This window comes from Callospermophilus lateralis, chromosome 8 (genome assembly GCF_048772815.1).
Source record: "Callospermophilus lateralis isolate mCalLat2 chromosome 8, mCalLat2.hap1, whole genome shotgun sequence".
NCBI lineage: Eukaryota > Metazoa > Chordata > Mammalia > Rodentia > Sciuridae > Callospermophilus > Callospermophilus lateralis.
Window position 1 is genome coordinate 93,705,569 of NC_135312.1, and position 14,104 is coordinate 93,719,672.

At 36.8% G+C, this 14,104-nt stretch overlaps 1 pseudogene; it reads right to left on the minus strand.

Moving 5' to 3' along the window:
* Positions 1–378: 378 nt before the first annotated feature.
* On the minus strand, positions 379–600 carry LOC143406440 (anaphase-promoting complex subunit 13 pseudogene; annotated as a pseudogene).
* Between the last annotated feature and the right edge of the window lie 13,504 nt (positions 601–14,104).

Consider the following 14,104-nt stretch of genomic DNA (forward strand, 5'->3'; position numbering starts at 1 on the left):
TTCAAGATCAGTTGATCATAAATGTCTGGATTAATTTCTGGGCTCTCTATCCGGTTCCATTTGCCCCTCCATGTTTTTTTTTTCAGGCTAATCCATGTGGTTCTAATTACTATAGATTCACAATATTATGTTTTGCCATCAGGAAATATGGAGCCTCCACCTTTGTTCTTTTTCCCTCTAGATCACGTTGACTCTTCAGGGTCTTTTGTGGTTTCATAGGAACTCTAGAATTGTTTTTTTCTATTGTTGTGAAAAATTCCCTTAGAATTTCTTTCTTTCTTTTTCTTTTTTTTTTTTTTTTTTTTTTTTAGGAGACTGAAAGAAAACATTTTGTATTTATATATTTTGAAAATCCATCCATGAGAAAGCAGCCAAGAGTCAGTTTCCAAGAGGAGGAACCCTCTCAGGGGGGTGCTGCAAGTCCAAGTCTGCCGCTTCATTTCTTGTTCTTTCACGGATTCTGTGGTGTCACCATGGTGTTGATGAGGTTCAGGAAGTTCATTCAGTGGTCTTTCAACATCCTCATAAGGCAGTTTGTCCTCTGTTAAGCACCATCAATCAAATTCAAGTCCTTCCCTCTGTCTGAACCCCATTGTCCATTTTCCTGCAGCTTTGATCTGGTCGGATCTGTCAGTTCAGACACACTTTTGGAGTCTCTGTCCTACAATAGATCTCTTTTTCCTAATCTACTCCTTTGTCCTTTCTGTCCTGTCCCCTGGGATCCTCTTCACACTTTGCTGATCCTCTCAGGTCCACAGAGCCAACACCTCTGGGTGAAGTTTTCTCAGATCACTCTGATTCCATCTTGAATGCTGACTTCTTATTCCAACTGGATCCATTACAGTTAGCTCAGCTATGTGGCTGAATGGTGTGGTCTTCGATCGTTCTGTGTTAATTTCAAACCAGTGGTTCAAGATCTTTCCACAATTTGGCCTCAATCCTTTTTCACCTGTTCCTCTTCCATGCTGCCAGCTCCCTTGGAATTGGAACATGATTTCATTGAATCTGTAGATTGCATGGGTGGTATGGATACTGTAGCAATATTAATTCTTCCAGTCCACTAATGTAGAATCACTTCCCATTTATTTGTGTCTTTTTCAGTTTCTTCCATCTATGTTTTATAGTTTTCAGCAAACAATTCTTTTACTTCCTTGGTTAATTTAATTCCTAAGTCTTTTATTTTTTTTAAGCTGTTATCAATGGAATTGCTTTCTTGATTTCTTTTTTCTTGATTTCTCAAGTTCACTGGTAGTGTATAGAAGCACAACTGATTTTTATCTGTTGACTTTATATCCTGAAACTTAACTGAATTTGCTCATTAATTTTGATAACATTTTTGGTGACATCTTTATGTTTGTCTATACATGGAGAATTATGTCATCTTCAAACAGGGACAATTTCACTTCTAATTTGGATGCCTTTTAGTCTTTTTTTTACTAACCTAGTTTTTCTTCCTAGGACTTCCAGTATTATGCTCAATAGAGGTAGCAAGTGTGAAATATAATCTTGTAAAGTAGTGTATAATTAGATCCTACATATGTTTCAGAATTTCTTCCCTTAACTACTTCTTTCCACACCCTCTATGTCCATCCAAGACATACCCTAGACATTGTCCCTTCTGGAAAAGTCTTCCATTTTTTTTAAATTTTTTAATTTAATTTAATTTTATTTTTTATTGTTGGTTGTTCAAAACATTACATAGTTCTTGATATATCATATTTCACACTTTGATTCAAGTGGGTTATGAATTCCCATTTTTACCCTGTATACAGATTGCAGAATCACATCAGTTACACTTCCATTGATTTATATATTGCCATACTAGTGTCTGTTGTATTCTGCTGCCTTTCCTATCCGTTACTATCCCCCCTCCCCTCCCCTCCCCTCCCCTCTTCTCTCTCTACCCCCTCTACTGTAGTTCATATATCCCCCTTGTATTATTTTTCCCTTTCCCCTCGCTTCCTCTTGTATGTAATTTTGTATAACCCTGAGGGTCTCCTTCCATTTCCATGCAATTTCCCTTCTCTCTCCCTTTCCCTCCCACCTCTCTTCCCTGTTTAATGTTAATCTTCTTCTCATGCTCTTCGTCCCTATTCTGTTCTTAGTTACTCTCCTTATATCAAAGAAGACATTTGGCATTTGTTTTTTAGGGATTGGCTGGCTTCACTTAGCATAATCTGCTCTAATGCCATCCATTTCCCTCCAAATTCTATGATTTTGTCATTTTTTAATGCAGAGTAATACTCCATTGTGTATAAATGCCACCTTTTTTTATCCATTCGTCTATTGAAGGGCATCTAGGTTGGTTCCACAGTCTTGCTATTGTGAATTGTGCTGCTATGAACATCGATGTAGCAGTGTCCATGTAGCATGCTCTTTTTAGATATTTAGGGAATAGACCGAGAAGGGGAATAGCTGGGTCAAATGGTGGTTCCATTCCCAGCTTTTCCAGGAATCTTCATACTGCTTTCCAGATTGGCCGCACCAATTTGCAGTCCCACCAACAATGAACAAGTGTACCCTTTTCCCCACAACCTCACCAGCACTTGTTGTTGTTTGACTTCATAATGGCTGCCAATCTTACTGGAGTGAGATGGTATCTTAGGGTGGTTTTGATTTGCATTTCTCTGACTGCTAGAGATGGTGAGCATTTTTTCATGTACTTGTTGATTGATTGTATGTCCTCCTCTGAGAAGTGTCTGTTCAGGTCCTTGGCCCATTTGTTGATTGGGTTATTTGTTATCTTATTGTCTAATTTTTTGAGTTCTTTGTATACTCTGGATATTAGGGCTCTATCTGAAGTGTGAGGAGTAAAGATTTGTTCCCAGGATGTAGGCTCCCTATTTACCTCTCTTATTGTTTCTTTTGCTGAGAAAAAACTTTTTAGTTTGAGTAAGTCCCATTTGTTGATTCTAGTTATTAACTGTTGTGCTATGGGTGTCCTATTGAGGAATTTGGAGCCCGACCCCACAGTATGTAGATCGTAGCCAACTTTTTCTTCTATCAGATGCTGTGTCTCTGATTTGATATCAAGCTCCTTGATCCATTTTGAGTTAACTTTTGTGCATGGCGAGAGAAGGGGATTCAGTTTCAGTTTGTTGCATATGGATTTCCAGTTTTCCCAGCACCATTTGTTGAAGATGCTATCCTTCCTCCATTGCATGCTTTTAGCCCCTTTATCAAATATAAGATAGTTGTAGTTTTGTGGATTGGTTTCTGTGTCCTCTATTCTGTACCATTGGTCCACCCGCCTGTTTTGGTACCAGTACCATGCTGTTTTTGTTACTATTGCTCTGTTGTATAGTTTGAAGTCTGGTATCGCTATACCGCCTGATTCACACTTCCTGCTTAGCATTGTTTTTGCTATTCTGGGTCTTTTATTTTTCCATATGAATTTCATGATTGCTTTCTCTATTTCTACAAGAAATGCCATTGGGATTTTGATTGGCATTGCATTAAACCTATAGAGAACTTTTGGTAATATCGCCATTTTGATTATGTTAGTTCTGCCTATCCATGAACAGGGTATATTTTTCCATCTTCTAAGATCTTCTTCTATTTCTCTCTTTAGGGTTCTGTAGTTTTCATTGTATAAGTCTTTCACCTCTTTTGTTAGGTTGATTCCTAAGTATTTTATTTTTGGGGGGGATATTGTGAATGGAGTGGTTGTCCTCATTTCCATTTCAGAGGATTTGTCACTGATATACAGGAATGCCTTTGATTTATACGTGTTGATTTTATATCCTGCCACTTTGCTGAATTCATTTATTAGCTCTAATAGTTTCTTTGTAGACCCTTTTGGGTCTGCTAGGTATAGAATCATGTCATCTGCAAATAGTGATAATTTAAGTTCTTCTTTTCCTATTTTTATGCCTTTAATTTCTTTCGTCTGTCTAATTGCTCTGGCCAGTGTTTCGAGAACTATGTTGAACAGAAGTGGTGAGAGAGGGCATCCCTGTCTTGTTCCAGATTTTAGCGGGAATGCCTTCAGTTTTTCTCCATTCAGAATGATACTAGCCTGAGGCTTAGCATAGATTGCTTTTACAATGTTGAGGTAAGTTCCTGTTATCCCTAGTTTTTCTAGAGTTTTGAACATAAAGGGATGCTGTACTTTGTCGAATGCTTTTTCTGCATCTATTGAGATGATCATATGGTTCTTATCTTTAAGTCTATTGATGTGGTGAATAACATTTATTGATTTCCGTATATTGAACCAGCCTTGCATCCCAGGGATGAAAAAGTCTTCCATTTGGAATTAGTTTCCTCTTATATGCTCACTTGTGAAAATATATAAAGTGTAGCGTAAATGTCATCTTCTCCATAGGTATTTTTCAGTCATACTGGTTTATGTATCTAATTACTCGAAGTTTCTAATGAAGTATTTATCTTATTTTTCTATGTATACTCTGAAGTTTAAATTCTTTGTACCTAACTTGGGACAGAAGAATATTTTGATTAAATTACACTGTAAAACTATGTTACTTGTCCCATAAAAGCAATAAAAGAAAATATAATACTCTCCTCTTCCCTTGTTTTTGGGAAGACCATCAGTTGTGAGCAACAAGTGGAACCTCCTGGGGTCCCCTCATAAGCAAGTGAGCGATTCCAGCTCGGAGTCTGTTCTCGGGTATCTGAAAGCCCCATTTTCAGGGAAAGGGCTGGGAACAGAACCACCCAAGACTAGTTCTTTCCCATCCAGTATAACCCACAATGACAACACTGTCATTGATTGACGCATACGATTTATGAGCTATAAAAATAAAAACTCGATTGAATCAGTTTGGCCACCAGGCACACGGATCTTGGTCCTTTTTTTTTTTTTTTTAACAAAACTGTTGCCGCAGTCTCTGGCTGGGCACAAATCACGAGTCTCCACACAGCTTGTAGATTCAAACAGCAATTCTTTATTCCCGAACTCACACCGGCCGTCTACAAACACGCTCTGGGGGAATCCACGTTCTCTGCCCAAATCCTCTCCCAAATCCACTACTCTGCCCAAATCCACACCGCATGGGCTTCTGTCTCCCAAAATATACTGTCTGACCCTAAGAACTCAAGAGGAACTCAGCAGCAGGATACGCCCTATTCTAAAGGGGGAACACCCTAATCTCCTATTATGCTAAACCGCCCTGCCCTGGTCCTTGAGCAAGGTCACCTTTCAGAAGTCCTTCCACTAGACAGCATGGGAGTAAGCTGGCAAGGAGATTGTCATACCTACTTGGCTGATGGCTCCCAGCATCCTGTTATAGTTTTTCCTATTTCCTTAACTTAAATATATAAATTATAAATTTTCTCATTGAATAATTAAAGTTTTTATCTATGAGTATGGATAAGAGCATCTTGTGAACTTTGCTAAGCAGCTGTCTAAAAAGACCACAGTTTTAATTTTTTTCTTTGAGACAATAACTAGCTAAGGCTTTTGTTTGTTTATTGGTTGGTTAATGGCTTATTGTTCAAAAGCGTGTAACTAAATTTTAATCTAGTTTTCAAACTGATTTTGGAACTAATAGGAGTGTTGACTATGGCCTCATTATGCATTTTGTAAGTCTTCCATAATGTTCAAAAAAGAAGATGATCTCTGTAGATAGAGCATATAGCACTTACAATTTTGTTTTATTAATTTTGTTATTCAAAATCTTTGTATATCAAGTATATGACAGATTATGGATTAAAGTATGTATGTGAGTCATCAAGGGATTTTGTTTTAGTGAATTCTGATTCAGAAGGTGCAGGCTGAGCCCTAGGTTCCTGCATCTCTAATGCACTCATGAGTGAGGCCCAGGCTGCTGATTGATGGACCTCACTTTGAGTAACAAGGGCTTAGGTAAACGATTGTTCCTTGGAATTTTGTGACACGGAGCCCAAGCATCCTCATAGATAGAGGCCTAAGTTGTATGCATTCCTCTATCAGATTAGGTTTACATTCCAAGTTTCCATTAAGTGTTTGCTTCTTTTACTTTCTCTATCATTTTAACTTTTAAAATATTACATCACCCAATAATTTCTTGACTATGCAGTTTTCTTTTTATCAACATAATGATTATCTTGTCATGTTTCATGTTTCCTTGCCTTGAAATATACTCCGAATAATGTTTATGAAATGACCCTGATTTCTTTTTGCTTGATTTTGTCCAATATATCCCTAAAATGTAATGGGTGCCCAATAAATATTAATCGAATGAATGAAGTTTTCATCATCTATTTTATTATTTTTGACCTTTCTCGTTTTGTTTCAAGAATTGATTCCAGTAGCCTCTTTTGGTGAGAGGTATCTTGAGTTTGTCTTCTAGGTAGTGGATTTGATGTCAAGAAAATCAATTCCATTCCTTACTACTTCCATTTTGAAGATTTTAAAATTATTGTATATTGAGGTTATTATATAAGTTGTCCATTCACTTGTATGTCACCTGGATCCCAGTCTTTATGTTGTCCTAATACATCAAAACATCTAGTTGACGGAGGCTATTCCATTCCTATACTTGCAAGACAATGCAACAATTGCTTCCTAAAATTATAATTTGTTTCTTCTATAAAGATATTTTCTTTTATCATTGGGGTGCTGTTTCCTTCCTTTAAGCTGCAGTATCCTTTTATAAGCTCCACTTTATCTTTATTCTCATTTAGTTTTTCTTAAATACATCTATTCAGATATTACATTTATCCAAAGATACAATGAATGAGATAGTTGTAAGTTTCCATTCAATGCACTTGGAAGCTCCTTTTGCAGCTAAAGTTAACTATCTAAGCTCTGTGTTCATTTAACATTGCCTAGCAATACAACTGTCATGCAATATGCAGTTCTTAATTGAACCATATAATACATGAGACTAGACCTTCTCATGAACTGTCTCTACATGCTAAATCTATGTTCATTTGCAACACTTTTCCCATAGTTCACTAAACATCCCAACATACCACGTACTTTCTCTAGAGCTCTTTCATATGATAAATTACATCCATGGAAGTTCTGGGATGGAGAAAGAAGGCAGAGATATTTATTGCAGGTTATGGCTAGAGACCAGAATACTTCTAGTGGGCAAAGATACCTTATGGTCAGTTCAGAATGGCCAGACTTTCTGAGGGTCATCAGAATGCTTCACTCTAAAAAAGACACAGAGAAGGGAAATAGAACAAAATGTTTTTCTATTTTCTTGGGCTTATGAAGTCCCAATCAGAGTCAAGGGCTGAAATATGTGGTATATCTAAAATAATATGCTTTTTAATAGAGATGGAAAAATCTACTCTGACTATGGCCTTTTGAATTTATACTGTGGATGGCATTCTTTGTGGTGATTGTTTTTTGGTTTGTTTGTTGTTGTTGTTGTTGTTTGTCTCTCTGTGTGTGTGTGTGTGTGTGAAGGCATAGGAGAAAAACTTATTCTGCTTTCATATTAACCCAATAATTTAACCCCAAAATGCAATAAGCTAGAGAACTAAGAGAACTGTGATCAGACTTTCATTAGTAAGATAAGTGCTGGTGAGGATGTGGGGAGAAAGATACATTTTTGCGTTGCTGGTGGGACTGCAAATTGGTGCAACCACTCTGGAAAGCAGTGTGAAAATTCTTCAGAAAACTTGGAATGGAACCACCATTTGACCTTGCTATCCCACTTCTCGTGTTATACCCAAAGGACTTAAAATCAGCATAGCACAGTGACACAACCATATCAATGTTTATAGCAGCTCAATTCACAATAGCTAAACTCTGGAATGAACCTAGATGCCCTTCAACAGATGAAAGGGTAAAGAAATTGTAGCATATATACACATTGGAATATTACTCAGCCATAACGAAGAATGAAATTATGACATTTTCAGGTAAATAGATGGAGCTGGAGAATATCATACTAAACTGAAATAAGTCAAACCCCAAAACCAAAGACCAAATGTTTTCTCTGATAAGCAGATGCTGATTCATAATGGGGACATGGGACAGGAGGGAAGAATGGAGAAACTTTGGATTGGGCAGAGGGAAGTAAGAGGAGGGGATGGAGTATGTGGATAGGAAAGACAGTAGAATGAGATGGACATTATTACCCTATATACATATATGATTGCATGACTGGTGTAACTCTACGTCTACAGGCAAAGGAATGAGAAGTTGTGCTCCATTTGTGTACAATGTGTCAAAATGCCTTCTGCTCTCATGTATAACTAACCAGAACAATTTTTTAAAATGTAGTATAGAATGCAGAGATATTCCATCAGCTAATGTGAGTCGAATAAATTGCATAATATCAGATAATCCGTGGTTTTATCATGTAAAATAATTAAGACTAAACAGTCTTATCTGACTGTAAAATTTTGTTAAAACCCTCAAAGTGCAGTAGGAAAGTTCTCTATCCCCCAAAGTCAAAAAAGCCTTTCACAGCAGGGTTCTCAAATTTTCAAAAGGCATAGTGCTTTGAGTTCATGATATCCTTTATGGAATATCATAGAATATCACCAATAAATTCAGAGTAATTATGTAACTCTGATTATAGCATGCATACATAGCAGCTGGTGTCAAAAGTTTAAGTCTATGGTAGAAAGAGAAAAATTATATTCTTTGCTTAATGCTACTTCCTAATAATTTCACTGCCTAAATAATAAGTTTATATACATATCTTTTCAATTATTTGCTTTTAGAAGAACTTTACAAATTGGCTTTATGATTAAATTTTTATTGAACTTTTCTTTCCAGTCTCCTAAGAATATTATTTATGTGAGGCACCAAACACACTCTGCTTTGAAACTTTGTTGATTAATTAATTATTCCAACCTGTTATAACATGATTAGAAAGAGATCAGGAAATTATCTTCATGGATCAGGCATTTTTCTTGATCTTTTGCCTCTTTTCAGTTCCAAGTAGACTTTAATACCATGAAATCAGGATTATATGTTCTTTGTTTTCTTGGTAAGGACAGAGATTTTGAAACACAGTTGACATGTGGTGTCATTTCTCCTGGAACACAGCCACATGACTAAAGGATGATACATGTTTTTTTCTTTGTATTATTTTCTTTGGGCAGCAAACAGGCTGAAACTGAAGAGGAAGCCACAGATGGTTGTGTGTGTGTGTGTGTGTGTGTGTGTGTGTGTGTGTGTGTGTTTAATGTGACTGCTCCCTTTCTTCTTGTTCTTGTAGTACTGGGGATTAAACTCTGGGCTTTGCACGTGCTAGGCAAGCACTCTACCACTGAGATACTTCCCCAGTCCTGGTTGTGTGTTCTTAGTTGTATATATGCATGTCGAGGAGAGTTTGTTTCCTGAAAGACCAAGAACTTTTCACTGATTTTCCACATGGTAACACTGTGTTATGCAAGCAATGCAGATTATTCAGTGGCACTAACAAGGCTCAGATTCCACAATGACAGAGATAGGTAAACCAGAAGAGAAAGTAGATGTTTCCATTCAACATCCCTTTCAGCTCTAGCAAAAACCAACAAAACAAACTTTAAAAGACATTAGAATTTTCCACCCATTTCCAAAGTCCTCAGGATTAGAATTCTTTGCTTCTTTATAGCACTGTCTCCTTCTACAACATTCTTCTCAGTTGACCTGAAATGAAACATCCATATGACTGGTGAGCAGAGAAGTGTGGATTAAGATTGTTGCCATTCGGGCTGGGGATGTGGCTCAAGTGGTAGCGCGCTCACCTGGCATGCGTGCGGCCTGGGTTCGATCCTCCGCACCACATACAAAGATGTTGTGTCTGCCAAAAACTAGAAAATAAATATTAATTTTTTAAAAAAAGATTGTTGCTATTCATTCCCTGGCTTTGAAGTAAGACAATAAACTTCAAGGCCGAATTAATAGGTGAGAGAATTTTCTAAATTTCTTTTTCTGTATTACATCCTCTTTCCAAGCAAGCCTTGGCTGTCTTGGGCTTGATTAATTATTCCAGCCTTATAACAGGATTAGAAAGAGATGGTTCCATGGGTAGTAGGGTTTGTGGGAAAGGAAAGGGAGAAGGAGAAGCAGAAAACAGATCTAAATGCCTTGATTTCTCCTCTCTAGCTTCAGCCAGTATTGGGTGTTAGGAAAGAGCAGGTATATTACAGAAGAAGGGAGCTCTTGGGTCTTATTTGGATCCTTGCAAAGAACCCAAACACAGGTCAAGTTGGGATAGAACTACATCGGAGTTTAGTTTGGCAACAAAGAGAGTGATCAAACAGAGATCACCTTGAAGTTTGCTTTTCATTGCAAAGCATGGACAGAAACTAAATATTCCTTTATCTCCTAATTGCAGGGTAGAGCCAGGGAGAAGGAGGGAAATGACCGAGATATCAGGTGATTTGAGAGCCACAGGGCGTGGATAGGGGAGGTGTAACAGGATCTTCAAACTTGTCTTGGGATGAAACAACAAAGTAAGAGGCCACATGAAGTTCATGGGGTTTGTTGTTCTAGAGAGAGCTAAGGTGACCCAAGAGATCAGGAGAACAACACTGGGCTCTGCCTCCCAAGATAAGCCAGACCATGATTGCCCCAGGCGAGGCCCTCTGCCACCAGTGCAGGGGACAAGCAAGCACCCAGGCAGATAGGGTCCTCACCCCAAGCATGAGCGTCCCCAAGCCAGGTGGCACGAAGGCCTTCCCGAGTGCCCAGGGAGACAATCAGGGAGGATCTAGGAAACCTCATGTTTCTTTTTACCAAAATGTAAAGATCACAACCTGAAATGATTACTTAAATTATCATGCTGGCCATATGTTTTTGTTTTCTGTTTTTTAATTTATGAATGTTTGGTACCAAGAATTGAACCTAAGGGTGCTTAACCACTGAGCAACATCCCCCACCCCTTTTATTTTTCCTTTTGAGACACGGTCTCACTAAGTTGCTTATGGCCTGGCTAAATTGCCAAGGTCAATTTGAACTTAGGATCCTCCTAACTCAGCCTCCCAAGCCACTGGGATTACAGGCAATGTGCCACCACTCCTGGCTACCCAGATTTTTTTATACATAATTTTTAGAATACATTTGACTGCATATCTAAGATATGGTATGCATATGTTGTATGCAAAAATTTCAACTCTGTTACCAACAAATATTGAACAAATTAATGAATAAATGAGGGCTGGGATTGTGGTTCAGTGATAGAGCACTTGCCTAGCATATGTGAGGCACTGGGTTCAATTCTCAGCAGTACATATAAATAAATGAATAAAATAAAAATACATCAATGTCTAAATTTTTTTAAAAAAAAGAATAAATGAAGCAAATAGGACAGAAAGGAAAAATACAACCAAGGTACTTAACATTTCTATCTACATCAACGGTAGAACTCTCCAGCAAGGGAAATATTAAAACCTAGGCCATTGCTTTAGCACTAAGATTATGGTTCTTTCCCATGTGCTAGTCACAGTTAAGGGTGGGCCTGAAAAAAAGCATAAAGTAGATACAATTTGTTTTCAATTCTCCCATGACTCAGCTTTCTACTAAGGTACCCAGTTTATTTATTTATTTTTAACTGTAACAAACATCGTGCTCTCAGGGAAGATAGATATTAATTACAAATCTCAGAATATATTTATTGATGCCAAATGATGAAAGCCTTAGTACACTTATAACTACATCGAATACAACCAAATCGAGTTTCTATAGCAACTGTTTTGGATTATGAAAAAGATATAGGAAGTAAAGTAAAAATGTCCTACTATATACATAGTGTGACCGTGAGCACATCAACCTCTTTGAGCCTTTTGCTGTTTGCAAAATAATTGCTCTACCTGCCCTGTTCAGTTTGATAAAGGTTGAAAGAGGCTACTTTAGTAAAAGTCCTTTGTGATATTTTAAACGTGTAGTTATAGTCATTAAGTCAAGGACCAAATGAAAGATATAGGGAGGCAGGCCTCCGGAATTCCCTTAGTAGCACCGTGGACACTACTCTGGGATTCTTTAATAGCATGGATTCTGTAAGAAGGAAAGAGAGTTCTAAACACCCATGTAAAGTACTGTGGTCATAGAATGCTTAGATGATTCCCTCCCAATCCTCTCCTAAAATGAATGTAGCCGGGGAGCACAGGTGGGACAGGACACTGGTCTCATTTTCCCAGAGAGGTACACATAAGTGGCACAGAAGGAGGTGGGTTGAAATGAAAGCCTTCATGATGTAATGTGATGGTCTGCAAGGTAAGAGTTCCCTACTGTCTCTCAGCAATGAAAACTTTGCTTTCTAGTTCAAGAACTTCTATTTTTGTAGTCTTCCTCAGATTGTGAGGAAGACTAATAAAATTGCCTGTGAATTTTCACTTCTGTCCATGACCATGATAGCAGGGACACTATTTTTTTTTTGCTCATTGTCATCCAAGAAATTACACATGGTATTTATATGATGATTGATAAGCTCATGGTCTACACAAACCTGTGCTACAGCTTAAACAATTATAACTGGGTACAATATATCTTAGATAGAAATTTGTGACAATTATTATTGTTACAGAAGTAATTATAAATAACTCACCTTTCACAAAGTGTTCTAGTTCAGACAACTAATTATATGACCACCTCACATGTAAATCACCTACATGTAAATCAGAAATTGGGTAAATGGACATGCTTTTTAAAGCCTGAATTTAACCAGCTACCAAAGTCTTCCTCAGTATAAAAAAAGCTCAAAGTTTGAAGAGTTAGAATTTCATTTTGTTTACCTAATAGTTCTGATGGTGGTGATGTTAGAGCAATTAAAGATTAAATAATAATAACACCAACTTTTGCTACTTTAAGGCTCATACAAGCTCATCTAGGATTAGAAAAAGCAAAGGTGAATATAATTTAAAATATTTAGAATCATAACAAAATTACCCTCAGCAATCAAAATGTATATTAAATAACTGCATAATATTCAAATACTTAATCTTGTTAGAAAATGATTATTACAAAATCTCATTTAAGTGTTCACTGAAGGATTTGAAAGTGGTCATTGTATTGAAATACTTCAAGATTTATTTGTAAAAGTTGTAATAATTTGTTAGTTGACCATTTAAAAATAAATGGAACAGTTAGTATAAGAACAAATGAAAAGTATAATAGCAACTCTATGTGGCTTTAATCAAATTTTTGAAGTCATTAACAATCATGCATATGGGCTTCTTGTTATTGTTTTGTTCTGTTTAGTTTCAATTGAGATATCCAGAAGATCTTCTTCATGTTATTTACTGACACAGAATTGAACATTACCAGAATTTATTATGGGCCTGAAGAACATGCTAAATGGAAATACTAAAAACCTGACTGCCACAGCTTTGCAAAAGATTGTCCAAACAAGCTACATTTAAGATATTTACCATGGGCAACAAATAATAATAAGTTTTCTTTTCAATGAAAGAAAATCAGAAAAAAAAAGCAAGGTCATTCTTATGTAAGAATTAGGTATCTGCCTACCACTCAATTACCTGGAAATTCAGGAACTGCAATAACTGTGACTGTATCAGTTGCATTAAGCAAGATCACAGTGATCTCAAAATAAAATTGTTCATTTAATGTCAAAAATAAATGTCAAACTGAGATACCTTACCTGCAATCTGAGCTGCAGGGAGGAGAATTAGGAGATGCTAAAAAAAAAAAACAATTTCAGGAATTACTATTTTTCTTGGGTAAACTCAGGCTTCAGGAAAGTAAAAGTTAAAAGAAAAACTGGAGCAAAATATATGAATTTGTCTCTAAAAGAGAATCAGTCAAAAAGCATTTCTCCCCTAAATGTTCAAATAAATAGAATCAGCAGAAAGGGACTGAAAGAGACATGGACTCACACCATACCATGCTCTTGAATATCTTTTGGCAATTTCAAGGCAATAGACACTTAATAATAGATGACTTCCATGTAAGGTGGAGGTGGACTTCTGGAGCCTTCTGAGCTTTCTATGCTGTCATGAAATTTATTTTTAAGTTAACACTATTGGTGTCAACTTTATAATGGAAAAACTTAAAAATGGGGTCCTAATTAGAATAAGATATAGCCCATGCTTGTATAATTATATAATAATGGATTCTACTGTGATATATAAACTTTGTAAAAATTTTAAAAAGAAAATAAAAACAATTCACAAGACGAAGAGTCAATTTTGGGAATGGAGAAAATACTTGGAAATCATGGATCCAAGAAAGGTTAATATTCCATATATTAGA